The 17678-nt window shown below is 43.8% G+C and overlaps 1 protein-coding gene and 1 pseudogene across 1 annotated transcript in view; one reads left to right on the forward strand and one right to left on the reverse strand.

Moving 5' to 3' along the window:
* The window catches only part of GPC3 (glypican 3), a 410784-nt gene that overhangs the window by 101400 nt on the left and 291706 nt on the right, over positions 1–17678 (reverse strand). The gene's annotated exons all lie outside the window — the stretch shown is intronic.
* On the forward strand, positions 15947–16327 carry LOC108396067 (DNA-directed RNA polymerases I, II, and III subunit RPABC4 pseudogene; annotated as a pseudogene).

Genomic DNA, 17678 nt, shown 5'->3' on the forward strand with positions numbered 1-17678 from the left:
GGATGACTCCATGGTGCAAAAGAAAACCCCTATAGACAGAGTCTACTTGCAATAGAGAACGTTCATTCAACAGTCAACAAACATTAATTCAACGTTCTTTTTTTTCCTAGCTCTTAGGGACACAACAGTGAATAAGACCAAGTCCCTGCCCTCCTGGTGCTCTCAGTCTAGTGGGGAGTCCAGAAGAGTAGGGCCAATGACACCACGGAGCGGTAAGTGCTATGCTAAATGAGATCTGGGTCTTGGCGCAGGAAGCACACGGGGAGGACCTTAACTCTGAGTGTGCCTTCTACTCGCTGGAAGGAGAAAGATTCTTGCAGTTCTTTATTTCTTCCTTCTCCTTTAGTTACTCCTCCCATCATTTCCCGCAGGCCTCAGAGCTGTGTTTCTTTTCAGGAAGCCTTCCCAAGCCATTTGCCACATAAATTGGCCTTCACATTATACACTTTTCCTTCCCCCAATTATAATAGGCTAGTCAGGTTAAGGGCAAATTTATATTTCTTTCATTCGTATTTTTAATTACAAAAAATAGTGCTCATTGTAAACAATTCAAACAATACAGAAAGAAACAAAGCATAAAGTAAAGGTTCTCCTATCATCCTCTCCTCCTAGGAGAGACCTATGGTTAATAGTTTGATAGATAATCTACAGGTTTTCACATGCATATACTAAAACATAAATTTAAACAAAAAAAGAATCATACTAGTCATACTGATTTGCAACTTTTTATCACTTAATATATATCTAAGACCCATATCCATGTCAGAACATAAATAACTGCCTTGTTCTTCTTCCTTTGTACACATAGATCATAATTTACGTATCCTTTACTGATTAACCATTGAGTTACTTCTAATCTTTTGCTAATATAAACAATGCCACAAAGAACATCCTTGTATATTGATCTCTGTGCATTTTCAAGAATAGCTATAAAGCTTCATTTCCTAGAATTTAATCAATTTATATTTCTAATCCCAAATTATCACGTGCAATGACTAGCTAATAGTACTACTATACTTTGCGCACAGCACTTTACAAAGCAGTTTCATGTCACTCAGCTTATTTGAGCTTCTCAACCACACTGTGAGGTAGATAGCACAGACCTCGTTATCTTTTTATTGCTGAAAATTTCCCAGCTACAGAAGACATTGATCTGATTCTGTTAGGTGTTTCCTTCCATCATGTGATGCATCTGTCAGTATTAAGGACATGCTTTGAAAAACATGAGTGGTAGCAGAAGAGGTCAGGAAATGCAGTTCTGACTGTCATAATTAAAAATCATTCTCTGAAAAGGCAAATATTTTGTAGGAAAGTGAAGGAAATGCTTAATTGCATTTCTTCTAAAATGGTAGCCTAAAATATTTCACTTAAACAAAAGTTAGTGAATACACAGATCGCTGACCCCCAAATACCAATTGCCTTTGGGGCTGTATCAAAGAAATGTAAAGCAACATTATTGGTATCTTTGGTGGCGGTCAGCTCACTACTAGCCTCCTTTTTTATATTCTCATAATGCTGTTTAAATATCATCTCCCTTCTGATGATAGCACCAACTCCACCTTTTCTTTCTTTCCTCCTATTAATGCCTGAAGTAGAGATCCTATTCACAGATAAAGAAGTCGAAGGCTCATTAGAGATCTTCTGAAATGAACTTCAGGAATATGCCCCTAGAGACATTTCCTTAGACTTGTTCATATTGAATCTCGCTGTCCCCTTTTATGCCTACTCCTACAAAACAAATGTTTTGCTGAAGTTTATTAGCCTCACTGGAATAGTGTAAAGACATGTGCCAACTTAGCGATTTTGCTCTATACTCCCTCGGCCACATCATTTATAGGCATTAACTCAAATTAGTCCCAAGGCTGATCATTTGCGGCCACACTGTATTATTTTCTGCCATTCAGGAAAGTGCCCCCCTTCATTCTATTTTTTTGTTTCTTATCTCCAAACCCTGGATAAGGAGCAGGACTAAACACTGCTCCCCAATCCCAGGGTGACTCAAGTTTTTTAAAAAACGCTTTGGGTTTAAAAGCTTGCCAAACTTTTTGAAAGTCGAAATAGCATCCACTGCTCCGCTGTATCCATGCGCTGTTTAAATCCCCAAAGGACTCTAGTAAATTAAGCATGGTTTCTGGTTACAGAAGTGTTGGGAAGAGCTGGACTGTGGCTGAGACCTAAAACTTGCCTTTATTTTATTTATGCTGGAAAGCTGTAACCCAATGGATGCTGAAATTTAGTGCCACTGTTTTAAGACTGTGTCCTTCCACTGTACGCCTTTAGTAGTCTCGATACCTCTTCCCCTCACCCATGGTCTTTTTTGTTTCTCACTTGTCCATCCTTTTCTCCTTAGCCAGATGAAATAAGAATGGAATCTTAAAAGCCATGAGCATTATAATGGAATACTATGCAGACATTAGAAGAACGAAGTAGATCTGTATGTGTGGATATGGAACCAAGTCCAAGATATTTTATAACAATACAAGTAGTGGTTAAGAATGTAGAGTGTGATTCCACTGCAGCAAAAATGGGTCTGCATAGGCAATACTCTCATACACTTTATCCATGCTGAAATAGACACAGGAAATGTTAAAGCAATGGTAATAGCTTTACTTTGGGTGAGTAAAGGGAGATGATGGGCAAGTGTTACTTGTTTCTCTTATGTCCTTCCATCTCTTTCTACATTTATTATCTTTGTAATAGTTTAGTGAGTAGAATTTTACATAATATTTAATTTTTTTAAAGTAAAAGAAAAAGAGGAAAGAAAAATTAAAAGCAGGGCTCTCATACGCATATTGCTGGGCCTGTGGAAAATATGTTGGCCATCACTAGTGGCCCAGCCTAAATGTAGTTTCTTATGACAGAATGCATACTTGGGCCAATATACACAAGTCACCCTGGAATTCCCTCACACCTCAGATGGGGTTACACCAGGTCACAAACTCTACGTTGTTAGGTTAAACACAGCCTATGTGTTTTCTACTCTTCAATGAGGTAATTCCAACTTGCCTATTTCATTTCACCAAAACAGTGTATATCAGTGAGGATGTGAATCTGAATGTACATTATAATGAGTACCCTCTCTCGAAATGGGGGCAAAAAAGTCATTCAAGTTCTTGTTCACCTTCCCTGCGGATGCCTAAAGTCCCTTCCTGATGGAAATCGAGGGCCTCCCTGAACCACTTGGATTCATCCCGACTTGCATCCCAATGTCCTCTGCATCCCGATGTGCTATGGGGACTGTCCTGAGTTGCTCGGACTCCTTTTACGTGCATTCCTTTGGCCAGCCCCTATAGACTGCAAGGCCTTGGAAGGCAGAGGCTTGATTAGTTCCCTTTTGTACCACACAAAACACTTTGTGCTACTATACTGATAACAAGTGTCAGGATTGAGTGCTTCCTCTGGGCCAGGAGCTGCTCCAAGCACTGAGGAAAAAGAAACCATGCATTATCTCACTTAATCCTAACAACCCCATGAGATAGACTCTATTATTATCAACCCTTTTTTGCAGATGAGGACACTGACACACAGAGAAGTGAAGTCACTTGCCCAAGGTTGTACAGCTAGTCAAGAGCAAAGCTGGAGTTTGAACTTTGTGAGTCCATCTCTAGCTGCCTCTGTTCCTAACCACTGTGATACTATTACTTTCTTAGATATAACCCATGCTGACTAAGTATTTGACATTTCCTCACCACACCGCTCCAATGTATGAGACAAATTGTAAGTTACTGTAATAGTCTACCAGGCTCACAATGGCACCCGTGGCAACAGGTTCTACTGATTTAGCAGATGCATTAGCCTGCCCTTTAAAACTCCCTGGGGAGAGCCCTTTGTATGGAGTTTCTTCTCCTAAACATAGATCTGACAGTATTGCTATGCAGTGAGATATTTGTGTTTCTGGGAGATAAGGTGTTGGAGCAGAGAAAGAAATAATCCACCACCAAGCCACTAGAAAAACACCAAAAGCAATTTGAAATCTCTAAGGATAATAGGAAAATGATACAGGAGAATTCTGCACTTAATGCCCCCCTGCCTTCATTACCTTGGCTGTAGCAATGGGACATATGTGCTGTGTCGCCAGGGAATTTTATGTAGCATGTATGCTCCAAGATGCTAGCCCAGGGGTACTCGGTTATGGTGTCTCCAGAACATTGCATTAATTGATTAATTCAGCCTTTCATTTCTACTCTCTTCCTCTGTGCCACTGGGAGCCATGGTTCATGACACACTTTGCATGAGGATGACCATTGCAGCCACAATCCTCCTCATCCACAGAGTACCCGCTGTTAGGATGGGGACACTGTTGGCCATGGGGGATTTTCACGATGGGTCACCCACTTAGTAACACTCACCTCTAATTAGATTAATTGTCCTCTCTCAGGAAGACCACTTCTTTCCTAAAGCTTTGCCATGGTTCTGGCAGCGAGTACTGGCCAGCAGAGGAGGAGAAATAAGTAGAAATTCTTACCTACCAAATCTAAAGTTTGCTTGACTGAACCTATTACGTAATGTTAGAAGTGTCCCCTTTAAGCATTGCATGCCATGTCTTCTCCTTCCCCCAGTCTGTTCGGTATCTGCTTAGCACAAAATGACCGCCATAATACCAAGAAAACCTTATTTGTGAAATGAAAAGGGGGACATGCTTCTGTTCAGGCAGATTGGTCAGGGATCGGAGAGGAGAAGGAGGGGGGAAACCTGTGCAAAAGCCATAAAGAGAAAAGGAACCTAATTAAAACAGGACATCTGGGCATGCTTGTCTTGGGACAGTTGAAGCAAAGCGAGCACTTGTAGAAGAGGAATAGAATCAAACAAGCGTAAAATGGGCGATCTTTTCTTTCCGTCTCTGTGCTGGTGGAGGCAGGAAGGGTGTAGTGGCAGGAAATCAACGAATTCAAATGTTGAATATTTGAAATGCAAGCACCCTTAACTCTAGTCCATTCATTGTGTAGATTAGGAAGCTGAAATCCAGACAGGGCCTTTTCTAACAGCCCAAGCTGTTAGCACCACAACTCCTACCTTTTGGAGAAATTCCTTTCTTTAATTAAAAGGATCCTTAAATGCACATTGCTGATTTTTGACCAATGTTAGTACTGATTTAGGACAGAGAAGCTGCTGTCCTAAAGAAAGAAAATTCACTTTCCTTCTTCCCCTAGGCGTTAGAATGGTGGCACGTGTTTGAGAGCAAGTCCTAGAAGGACTAACTCCACTCCCACCCCCCAAATTTTGTATTTCACAAAGTTTAATTTGCTGCCGGGATATAGCTAGCTATAAATAAATTACCGATCTCACATTCTCAGAGCGCCATCTTATGGAAGTATTGCAGTATTGCATGTAGCCCCTAACCCAAACCGAGGGATTTACCAGACTTCCTTGGAAGATACTTGGGCCACAATAACTGTGGAAAAATGGGATCATTGAAAGAGTGCAAATAGTTTCAAAAACAAGCCAGAACACAGGGTGGAAAAACCATCTTATTAAGAGACCTAAGAGAATGTTCATTTTTGTATCCAAGATGTAGTCTTAGTTTTTGTAAATTAACAGAAAAATAAAGCAAAGGTGAAAATCACTGAGTTTTGTAAGCGTGCTTAAGACAGCAACAATTTGCTTTTCATGTACATATTTAAAACAGATATATCCACCCTACTCCAAGAAATACCTCTCTTCTTAAGTAAAAGCCTTTCAGAAATTACTTACTAATATATTCCAACAGAAAGGAAGCAAAAGCTAGAGAAGAAGCAGGCAAATGTAAAGCCATTTAGATCTCCTTTAAGTGGACATTAGCTATATACACAAATAACTGTGTGAGAATCTGTTTTTAGCCTAGTTTCAAACCTCACTGAGAGGAGGGACTAAAAGATTGGTCTTGGAATATAATCAAAAAGTCATTTAAACCTGGAGAAGTGAAGAATATTTTCCAGATGGTGAGGGAAGCGTGAGAAGTTGAAAATCCCCCGTCCTAGGGAGAGGATTCTGTGGCTGTGGGGAGCACCCCCTAGGAGAAGGGAAGGTAGAGCGAAAATGCCTGAGACGGAATCACCTGAATGCTCGTCTGCCAAAGCAAACTGCAGAGGAGCAGTGAGGTAAGAGAGGGCAGGTGAATAAGGAAGCCAACGTGATCCTTGTGAAAACCTCAGGATGGGCAGAGCCCAATGTGCGGGAATGTGGTGAGAACTGCCTTCTGGGTTTTGAGCCCCACCCATGGGCTGGCAAGGCTTCTCTGAGAGGTGTCCTGAGGAGAACATATCAGTGAGGAGAGGGCTCTGACCCAGCTTAACCCTTACAAAAACAGAAAAAAATAGGCAATTTGGAAGCTCGATTCCTGGGGGTACGGATGGAACAGAGTACAGTGGGTGATGGAGATTCTTCGATTACCCCAAACTCATTTACCAAGTCCTTCTGGCCCAGAGAACTAGTCCTGCAAAACCAGACATTTTCTTGTCCCACTGGAGTTAAACCAAAAGGAAATGATCTTTACCTATTTTTAGGTTAGTTTTTTTCGAGTTAGATTTTAACCCACAGAACTGTCAGAGTTGGAAAGGACCCTTGAATTCACTCAGTTCAATGCCCTCCTCATACAGATGGGCAAACTGGAGCCCAGAGAGACCATGCAGTAGCCATTCACACACTACGTGAGTGGAGCTGTAACTCCCCCCGAATAGAAGAGCCAGGAAAAGGGGTCAGAGAGCAGGTCACATACCTCAGCAACACAGGGGAGTATTGTATGAAGGTAGGTGATGTTCAAAATAATGACCAGTCATTATTTTTCAGAGGTAAAATTCAGTTTGGTGCACATAGTTTACTGAGACAGCAAGTATGCAATACACTTTAGAAAGGCTGAGTCATTTGGTGGAAAGCACTGGCCTTGAAGTCAAGACATAGGTTCAAAAGCTGGTTCCACCATGGCCTGTGTGCTTTTGGACAAGTAGTTAAACCTGCTGGGCTTGAATTTCCTTATCTGTAAAATGGGGACAATGCCACCTGCACTGTTTTGTGGATCCATTGACATCGTGAATGTTAGTAAACCGAGATAACATAGGCAATGTGCTTAGAACAGTGCCCAGCACATCTGTATAAGGGTGTTCAACAAATGTTACTGGAAAAGGATTTCCCGAGAAGATGGATAAAGCTTGTAATGAATAGTTAGGGGAGGCTTCAAATGCACTCATTCCCACACTGAGAGGACTTAAGGAATGGAAAAGCCTAGTTGTCTAAGTATGTCCTAGTTAAGCATGAGTTGAAGGTTTACAGGTAGGACTGGTATAGGATTAGGGAAAAGCCGAAAGCACTAGAGCTTTCTTTGGTCTAATGACTGAGCAATGACATGTGAGCAGCTAGCGCTGGAGCAGGTAGGCCTGGCTGAAAGGAACTCTTCAGCAGAGATGTCCTCATGAAGCTTCTAGGGGACAGGGCATCTGAGCAGGTGCTTAACCAGATAGGACTTCAAATGGTTCAAAATTAGTTTTCGTTCATGAAGAACAAATTATCCAGGGAAGACAGCCATGTTTCCCAAGTGACCAACTCTGGGTGTCAGAAACCTATGCCACTCTTTCCTCCTCCCACATTTCATATTCCTCCTGTGATAGAAAGTGTTCTGCTTCCACTTTCTATAACTGTCACAAGTAGTGAATTAGATGGCTCTTGAAAACACCCATATGCTTTTTCAAATTTCTCTCTTCAGGAAGCTGTTTTGTTTGTTATGCCCCCCGCCCCGGGGTCCACAGCAAACCATTCTTTAATGCAGTGGTCATCCAAATGAAGAATAGGACCCTCAAAGTCTACTTACAATCCCACTTCACTGACTCAAGACCAGTTTGAGAGAGAGGCAAATGTGAGTTAGGGGAAAGGGTGGCTTGTGGATTTTTTTCTTGCACTGCATTTCAGTATATGTAGCAACAGAAAAGAAAGCCTCCTAAATGTTGCTTTACATGGCCTACTGAACCTTATTTAGTGAAATGTCAAAGTTCATGAGCAAAGGGCAGACTGTTTTCATATGAATAGGTACTATTGAAATACTTTAAAAACAAGCTCAACTTCCCTGCCACTGTTCTGCTGTCCCCTCTTCTTGCCATGGCTGCAGTCACATGCAGGCCTCAAGACCTTCCGTGTGCAGGGTTAGGCCGACCCAGATCCTCAGCCAGCAGCGGCAAAGGCAGGAAGGTGATAGCTTAGCTGACTGGCCTGTCTGACCCCAGGCTCTGGAATTAGTCTTGCTCCTTGAAAGCCAGTATTACATGTTTTCAGAGTAAACCCCGGGTGTTCAGGCCTGACTTTCTCTCGCCAGCTATATCTGCCAGCTGTGTGACCTGAGAGCTGTCCTAGCTTCTTTGCTTGTATTCATCCTTGGGCCGGTCCTCTGTCGCACCCTGTGCCTGGCATAGAGTGGCAGGCAAGAAATGTCTATTGGACTAAATTGAGATGGAAGGCTTCACCCGAAGCTGAGCTTATAAGATGGAGACTCTGACGCACTCTGCCCATCTCTTTTCAGACTATCCCCCTGGGGCCTTCCCGGCACATCTGCAGCCACTGACTGAGGATTTTCTTACACTGGACTTTTGCCTGGGCCCTGCCAGGAAAACATGCCATTGGGTCCCACCCACTAGATGGCACCACTTTGGAAACCAGTGCCTACCTAGAAAATGGCAGAGTTCCTTCCTCGTGTACCAGGGCATATCATTATTCAAGTGGTGGGTCACTTCCCACTTGGGCCAGGCATACAGGCAAGTTCCCACAGCCCTTGTGCCACTCCTTCCAGCCTCTGTCCAGTCCCTGGGCTCCTGCGCTGAGTCCAGCCTAGATACACACCTGTTAGCAATATCAATTTACATCACAAACACTTTTCCAATAGTGTAAATGTCAGCCCACTTCTGAATCTGAATTAAAGAGATTTTACTGTTGTGAAAACAAATCTTCTGATATACCTGATATATTTACTAAGGTCAAGGCAATAACTTCGAGAGGGTTTTAGATCTGACGGTGAAGTTTCTATGTTCTCAGTGTTTTGGGTCAGAGAAAGGATTCGCTGTCTTCCATCAGTAACAGAATGCAAATGCTTTCTATTCACCTTCCCTATTAAGCATCTACATAGAACTGTGCTCAGCCGCTGGACCCTGGTAGTTGGAGGTCCTGAATTTTCCAGTGTTCTGGCCCACTGCCTCCAGTGTGGATTTCACGGACCAGATCCTGGTTTTGGCTTTGGCAAATCTGGTCCTCAGAAAATGAAATCCACAGCGAGTGACTGTGTTGGATTTCCCTGCAAACGTGTGATTAAAAGTGTGCCGCTCGAGTACTTCGTGACCCATCCACGGACACCCCCCAACCCCATCATGACGCCTGGAGCACTGGCATAGTGTGTGGTTGTGACTGATGGGAGGGAGAAGGAACTAGCAAGAAGAAGGTGAGTCGGTGTCAGACTTGTGTGCAGAAAGCAGAACGATGACTCCTGCTGTTGTCCTCTCTTAAAATCCTTTCCAGAGCCCCGGGATGCAGGCTGCAGACAGAGCCCTGAGGTAGCAGAAGGAAACACCCGCAGCAAGTCGGCCTAGTGAGGCGGTGGCAAGGGTGGGCATGGGCAGAGGAGCCAGAACAGAGCCACCGGCACAAGCAAAGAGCCTCCCACCGCTAGTGTCTGACTCTCAGAGTAGCTCTGCCCTGACGGCCCAAGCGGGGCACTGCAGCTCTCCAGCTGCCAGCAATAAAACAGCACTGCAGAACCACAGAGGGAAGGAAAGGTGAACTGAAGTGTAAACCACCCCCACCGCCCCTGCGCCTGTCGCTGCAGGTGCCCTGGGCTCCTTGATGCTCTGCACCTGCTCTCCTGCCAGAACAAGTGGCCCATTGTGTGAGGCTGCAGGCGTGGAGGTGCTAAGCAAACAAGAAGTGACTTTCTTGATCGTAAAGTAGATGGGATTCCAGGAAAACTTCACTAAGCCAAATAAAAATTATTGTAAAGCACTTGGTAAAATATAAACTGCTACATAAATACTTAATAAAAGCTCACAGCAATGCACGCAAGGACAACTAGGTCAAAAATTACCCCAGCTCTCTAGCCCAGAGGGTCTCACAGTGAGATTGTCTCCTCACTCTGGTTTTCTCAGCTGGCCGCTTTGTATTCCTCTGCTCTTACCTGCCCTTCAGCCCCTGGCACTTCAGTAGATGTGTCTCTCCCCTCACTGATAGAGCTCTGTGCTTAGAGGGCTTCTCATTTTCATTCTGGGTGGTTGTGTCAAATATTATTTGGAGCAACAGACACTGAATTCCATTTCTTTTGCTCAGAAGCCCCATTGGGGTTACGTGGTGCTATGGGGGAGACATTTTCTTTAGGTTTAATTATGTGCATTACCCCCAAACTCTCCAGTATCAGAAACTGACCAGACCTCTGACATCTCAGACAGCCAACCGACCTGCTCCCCGGGAACCCCCCAGATACCTGGAGGAATCAAATGTATCGCTCACTGCTGTCCTAATGAGAATGATTATACCCTGGGGCTCCTTTTGAATCACTTTCACGTGGGCCTGTTTGGGAAGCCATCAGGGAAAGAACTGGAAACTCCAAGTCTTCAAGACAGCTTTAAGGCATTCTTACTCCTCTGACTCCCTCCCTTCTCAAATGGCCCTGGCACAGGATCTCAGAGCCCGTTAGAGCTGGAAAGAGCTTTAGAGGTTATTTGTTCAACTTCTTCATTTTATCAATAAAAGGCTGAAGGGCAGGGACTTGTTCAAGGTCACACAACCAGTTCAGGGTAGAACTAGGACCCAGACTGGACTCCCAGACTAGGACTAAAGGGGGTCTCATCTTGCAAGGGCTCCAAGGCTCCATACGCATACACAGGCAATGGCTTTATTATAGGATCCATGTGTGCAGGGGAGATTGGATGGCAGACTATCCTCAGAGGCAGGTGAAGGTCATCAGCTCTTTCTCCAGGGAGGCCACCCTACAGCCTTAAGAGGATCTGAGAGCTGAGAAGGCTGGTGAGAGAGGCAGGAAAGATACTGCCACTCCCACAGGCCTGGACAGGGACGAGACCAAGGAAAGGACAGGCTTTAGCAGCCCAAGCCAGAAGCTGAACAGAACACCCATTCCAGGACTGCTGGACTAGAGAGGAAAGCAAGCTTAGGTCAGGATTTCCATCAAGAACAAGAAGGTAGGACAGCTTTGCTCCTGCGAAGGGGAGAGGCCAGGAATTTGACAGGCAGGGCAGTGTGGTGGGTCAGAGGACACAGACTGCCTGAGTTTGGGTCCCATCTCCTTTATTAGTGCTGTGGCTTTGGCCAGTTACCTACCCTCATCAGTGAAAAGGGGGCACGCAAAAACGTCCAGTTCAAAAGACTGTCATGAAGATGGACTTTGTTAGCACCCACCAAGCACCTAGCCCAGTGCCTGGCATGTGGGCAGCAGCACAGAAAGAGCAGCTACTATTCTGAAGTTTCCCTGCACCCCGAGACAGCATTTGGGGGTAGGAAAAAGGGGAGAGAGTAGTGACCAAAATGCTTCAGGGAGGACGTGGTAAGCAAAGTCGAACAGTGAAGGCAGCAGAACAGAATGGCTGAGCTGCAGGCCCCCAGCTCTCCTTCATCTGCCAACGTGAACCCCCACAACTGCTCTTTTCCCCCATATTTGGTAGCTGCTAGAGGGGCAGGGGCCAGCAGGTGACTAAATGTCTCACTTTGCCTGAGCCTCAGGAGTTGCCCAGGACTTGGAACTTTCGGGAAAGCCCCAGGCAAACTGGAGCAAGTTGGTCACCGTAGGAACCAGTGGCTCTTTGCTGTTCAGGAGTCCTTCTAAAAACCAGAGCACAGAGCACTGCTGCTCGACGCCATTCACTGGGATTTAGAAAAGCTGGGTCATCCAGAAGCCATGTAAAAGGATGTTTAATGGGACTTTCTTCATGTCTATGAAGGAAAAAACAAAAGGGTTTCTTAAATGAGTGGGTTTCACCAGGAGAACATTAGCCAATTGGAGGATGATGGTCTTCAGCAGGACATTCACACAGTAACAGCCTTGTTATCTATGATTCTTATTTGCTTCAGTTCTTGCAAGCAGGCTTTCTCCAAGTTCTATTCCCAGCACTATTATTATATGTGTTTGAAAGGAATAAACCTGCATTTATTTTGAAATGCTGTGTCACTGAGACTTCTCATTAATTTAAACTGATGCCACCAATCCCTCCAAGTAGTTCCTTATCCAGGGCCAACTGGTTTACTCAGCACCACAGACTGACTTTTTTAAAAATAGAATTGGTGGGGATGGGTGGATTTACTTAAGGAAAAGAATTAAAAACTAGTATTTCTGGAGAGATGCAGAGAGAGAGATATACTCAGGAAGCTGCTAAAGGGTCTGTGCTTGTAAAGAGTGCCCAGTAATGCCACGTTAATTAGCCAACACATAGTTCCACTACTCAGAGTAGAACTGCCCCACATTTTAAAATTATTAAAGTAGAAAAATTTAAAGTAGAACCACTTTTCTACATTAACACCTGGTAAGTGGAAGGCACTATAATTTCCAAAGATATCTCATATGCATTTTCTTATCGGAGGCTCACAACAACCATCTGCAATAAGCGGGGTGCTGGTGGGGGGGAGGCACTAATTTCCTGAAGGAGGAAACAAAACACAGAGCTTAAGCATGCTGCCCAAAGGCACACCATGACAGCATGGGAAAGCTGGTTCTGGGACTCAGGTTTGTTTAGCCACAAGTATGTACTGACTTCAGGAAACATATACGAAGAGTCTACTCTGTCAGGTACAACTAAGCAATGAAGATGCAGAGATAAGACAGCACACTAGTTGTCTTGAAGGGGCTGGTGGAAGATTAGAGCCAGATATGTGACAGCTCCCAATAGACTGTAATTGGAGGTATGCTAGAGGGGCACCTGGGTACTGAGGGGTCCTTCACCCAGACTGGGGCAGGGATGGAGGAACTCTGGCTTCTCGGAGATGCCATTGAGTTAAGGATAAGGAAGGGTACGGCAGCCCACCAGCAACTATTCTGGCCCTTTCTAATATGGTCCTTGACTTAGACCTCATTACTGGTATTTGGACATGTGCTCAGCAGCCTGAGTTCTCACATAGCACAAGCCCCCGCATACCCCCAACCCAAAGCTGGTGTCCCTTGACCTCGGGTGAGGACAGCTTCCTCTGGCTCCTGTTGAACAGAGACTCACCCCAGCTCTGGCCCAAGGCTGTGCCCAGAAGCAAGAAGGGGGACAAAATGGGCAAACGAGTGGCTCAAACCAGGAGGGAGTTCATATGGGTAGCTGTGAAGCTCCACCTGACAATGTGAATCACTAAAATATGAGAGGGCAATGAGTAGGAAGCTCCTGTGACCCAGGAGCTACAAATTAAAATCAATTTTCCTTCACGGGGAAATGAAACTTCATTATCAAGGCAACAAACCCATGGATCAAAGACAGACTCACATAAAATAATAAAATTCATTGGCTTGAGAAATTGGGAAATCATGATTGATTTTAATGATCTCTCTGCTTTTCTACAAAGGTTTAACCCAAGGGTGACAGAAAGGCCTTTATCGCATGAGGCAACTAGATTTGACAGACAACTAGACCTATGCATCCTTAGTTCTAATGTCAGTGATTGTGGGGAAGTTGGGGTTCCTATGGCCAGGATCCTCACTGAACTTAAACCACCTAATGATGTAACTGGCCTGCCGTTTCCACACCTTTAGGCAATAAGCTATTATTGCGCTATATAGCGAACTCGGCCCAGTGCTCTGGGCGGAGGCAGAGATGCTAGTGCGTGACCTACCGCCGGAGAACAAGCCGGGTAATAAACCCTTTCACCCCAAAGAACGTTTTGCTGTCAATTTCTTTGCTGAATCCATAGCGAACTTGCCCGGGGCTGAAACCCATTGGCAAGACAGTAGTTTAGGAAGATTACTGAGTTAATCCCTATTAAGTCCCAGGAGGAACTGTTTAAATTGTCTGTGCTATAACACGTGATATCAAGGGTGGGACGGCCATATCCTTAGATGCAAATAACTCTTGATTGATCTTCAGGAGACCCAAATGTCCACCATGGGCACCAGCCAGGTCCAAGGATGGGTTTTGTTTATTTGTTTGTAGGGAGGGGAAATAAGATAAAAATGAGAGGGACTGAGTAAAGCTGTCTTCCTGAAGAATTAAAAAATGGGAATTAAAAAATTGAAGAGAACAGACATCAGGCCTAGCTCCATCTGTCTTCCAATAATGAACTGCCTGGGCCTTTTTCAGGCTGCTTTTTTGAATAACAGCAATAATAGCTACCATTTCTTGAGGGCCCAGCATGTTCCAGGCACTATCCTTTGCATTGCACAATCTCCTGGAATGCTCTCAATGGTCTGTTAAGGTAGAAATGATCAACTCCATTGTACAGATGGGCAACTGGAGGTCAGAGATGGGAAAGACCTAACATGTACCAGAGCAGAAATCCAAACCCTGGCTTGCTGACCCCAAAATTCTGTGCTGAAACACTACTCTCCTGCTTTTCAATGAATTGCTATGGAATGTTAAAATTTGCCTCTGTGTGCTTTTCATTAACCCCCAATTGTTTGGCTATGTGTCTATCAGTACAAATTAAACAATATTTTTCCCTTGCGCTAATTATAGGAGGAAAGGGCAAAAAACTGGAGAGCTGAGTTTCTTTCAATGGAGCCCCCAAAAGCTTGTACCCTGGAGGAAGAACTGGGGCCAGTGGCGGTAAAGAAATGGCACCTGCTAGCGATGTCCTGCAGCCTGTAGGGGAACAATCCACCACCACAACAGGCACAACAAAGCAGACAGAGGAGTCCAAGGGCAGGGCCACTGAGAGGCTCCCAAGAAAGAGACTCCCTAACAGATCCTCTTCTTGTCCTCTCAGCTCCAAGTCTTAAGAGTCCATTTTCTTTGACATTCAGCCACCAACTACCAGAAATAACCCTTCTGGCCCAGAGTAACTGGATGAAAATGTCTCGGGTGTGTTACTGTTTGTGGAGGTCAAATGCATTCTGATGAAATGATACCGACATCGCTAAAGAAGGCTGACCTTCCACCTTACCAAGAAAAGGTCAGGAACTTACCCTGCCCATCAGCCTTGTTTCAATCAATTCTCCACCAACCTTACATGCTCTCTGAGCAGTGAACATACAGTAATGGCAGATTTCAAATTTGTAAATATTTACTAGAATGACTAGAATGTATACAGTCAAAACTGTGTTGTGTCCATCAGTGATTCTGACATTACTTAAATCATTTCTGGACCTCCTCCCTGAAAACTCCGTTTAAAGCCAGTTTGAGTGTCACAGGAAATAAACACCATTTTTCCATCCTCCCACCTCAAATGGATCTGAAATGGTAAGAACTGGCTTGATCAACCATCCCATTCAACAGTTTGGTTCCAAAAGACTTACAGATCTTTAAAAAAAAATCCAGTTTGCCTTTACAGGAAGAACAGCCTGCATTTCTTCACCCTCGCTCTGGACATGTCACCAGTCTGCTCAACCACACTATAAAGATGGGCTAACATCAACAAGAAATGTCATTTTTTCAGTGCCTATGTGCCAGAATGCATCATCATGATAACCCTGTAGAATAAGTATCATCCCCATCTTACAAATAAGGTAACAGAATGTGATGTTAAATGGCCTGCCCAAAGCACACAGTGTCCCAACCAGGATTAAAATCTCTATCTGTATCATTCTAAAGACTGCACCCTTCCCAATATGCACCAGTCCCCGGACTCATGTTTCTTAACCTCAGGGTCTTCTTACTATAATCCTCAAATTGTATGACCGATGGTCAACTGGCTGGGAACCAACAACTTGCAGACAGCAGGGACTGGCCATATGTCCTCAAGGCTTTTCCCAAAGAATGTTTAGAGGACAGGCAGCATCAGTGAAATCAGCCTATGACCCTACTGAATAGCACCTGCTTTATAGGAGGCAATGATATTAAAAGGGCAAAGAAGCCCTCATAGTTAAATTAATAATTTCTTTGGAGACGCGGCGACAGCCATAATCTGGAAGCACGAGTAGTTTTGTTCTGAGCCTAATAATGGACACCCAGAAGGGCGTTCAGCCCCCAAAGCAGCAGCCAATGATATATATATGTGGAGAATGTCACACAGAAAATGAAGTAAAATCCAGGGATCCAATCAGATGCAGAGAATGTGGATATAGAATAATGTACAAGAAAAGGACTAAAAGATTGGTGGTTTTTGATGCTCGATGAAAGATGGAATTCAGAAGAATATCTTCATTTGCATTTGCATTTGCTGTTAATGTGTAGCTTTTGATTGGTGTACTTAATGAATGCAACTGTATGCACATGATTTCATACTGTATTTAGGCATCAATAGTTTATATAAAGAAATTATTTTTTCAACTACATGATTTATAATTTAATTTTATTGTATATGTAATCTGACACACAGTGAAGGTTAAAAGTGCTTCCCTTAACCACCCTTTTAAGCAAAAACTAGAATCATCTGGGACCCTTGTTAAAATTGAGTTTTTAGGGCCCTCTTCAGGTCTGATTAAGTTAAGTTCCTTGGAAATCATTGTTTTTTGTCACCAACTGTTAACTTCAACATCATTTTGTATAGATTATACCAGTGCACTGTCAGTGTACATACATTTTTTGAATTGTGCTTTTCATTTGTTAGTTGGCATAGTCGTTTTTGTATTTTATATAATGCTGGATTATTTTTAAAATCTTGGGCAAGGAAGAAAAACTGTAATGGTTGTTTTCTATAAGGCAAAATCAAGCCCAAGTAAAGTGAGTAAGGCAGACTATTAAGGCTGGGGCAGTTTCTCAGGTATAATTGTTCATTAACATATAAAATTCTGTTTTCAGGATACACACTGAATTATTGGATAAATGTTTAAAACTTTTGCCTTGATCTTAGGGTTATGGATACTCAGATACTCCATCTGTTCCAGGTTTCCATCATTATGATTATGGAATGACATGTTGGCCTCCCTAATTTGTTTTGAAGGTTACATATATTCCAGCTTTATTAGTAGCTGTTGTGTCTCTGACATTCAAAAACATTATGCTATTTTTTTTAAAAACCTGTATTTCTACTACCATCCTTGAATACTAAGTTCTATAAATTTATTACATGCTGTATAAAGTACTACCATGCTCAAAAAAAAAAAATTTTCTTAACAGCACTTATGGTCCTTCACAGACCCATCTGTGGATAAAATGAGAGTTCTTGTGGCCAGGATTCTCACCTGGCCCTGGCTGACTAGCTCACTGCACACCTGTGGGCAGTACATGACTGTTGACTCTATACAAAGAGCTCCGCCCAGTGCTCTGCACGCAACACAGTGGCAGGGCTGCAAGGCTGCAGGAGAGCAGAGCAGAGGCTGGAGTGGTGGCAGTGCCAAGGACAGAGGCCCAGAGGATAGTGTGCAGGACAACTGTGCAGACAGAGGGGCCCAGAGGAAGAGACCAGCTTGCTGCATACAGACTCGCTCTGAGTGAATGGGATTCTAGTGACTGACCTGCCACCTGGAAATAAAGTTGGGTATAACCCTTTCACCCCGAGAATGTTTTGCTGTCATTTTCTTTGGTCACATTGAATCCTTAGCAAACTTACCCAGGGCTGAAACCCATTGGCAAGACACCATCTCCTAAGCCTTTGGCTAAAATAGAAGAGCTCTGCTGCACAGAGCAGTGATAGAGGAGACAAGGCCCTACCGGCTG

Source organism: Manis javanica, chromosome X (assembly GCF_040802235.1).
Source record: "Manis javanica isolate MJ-LG chromosome X, MJ_LKY, whole genome shotgun sequence".
In the NCBI taxonomy this organism is placed as follows: domain Eukaryota; kingdom Metazoa; phylum Chordata; class Mammalia; order Pholidota; family Manidae; genus Manis; species Manis javanica.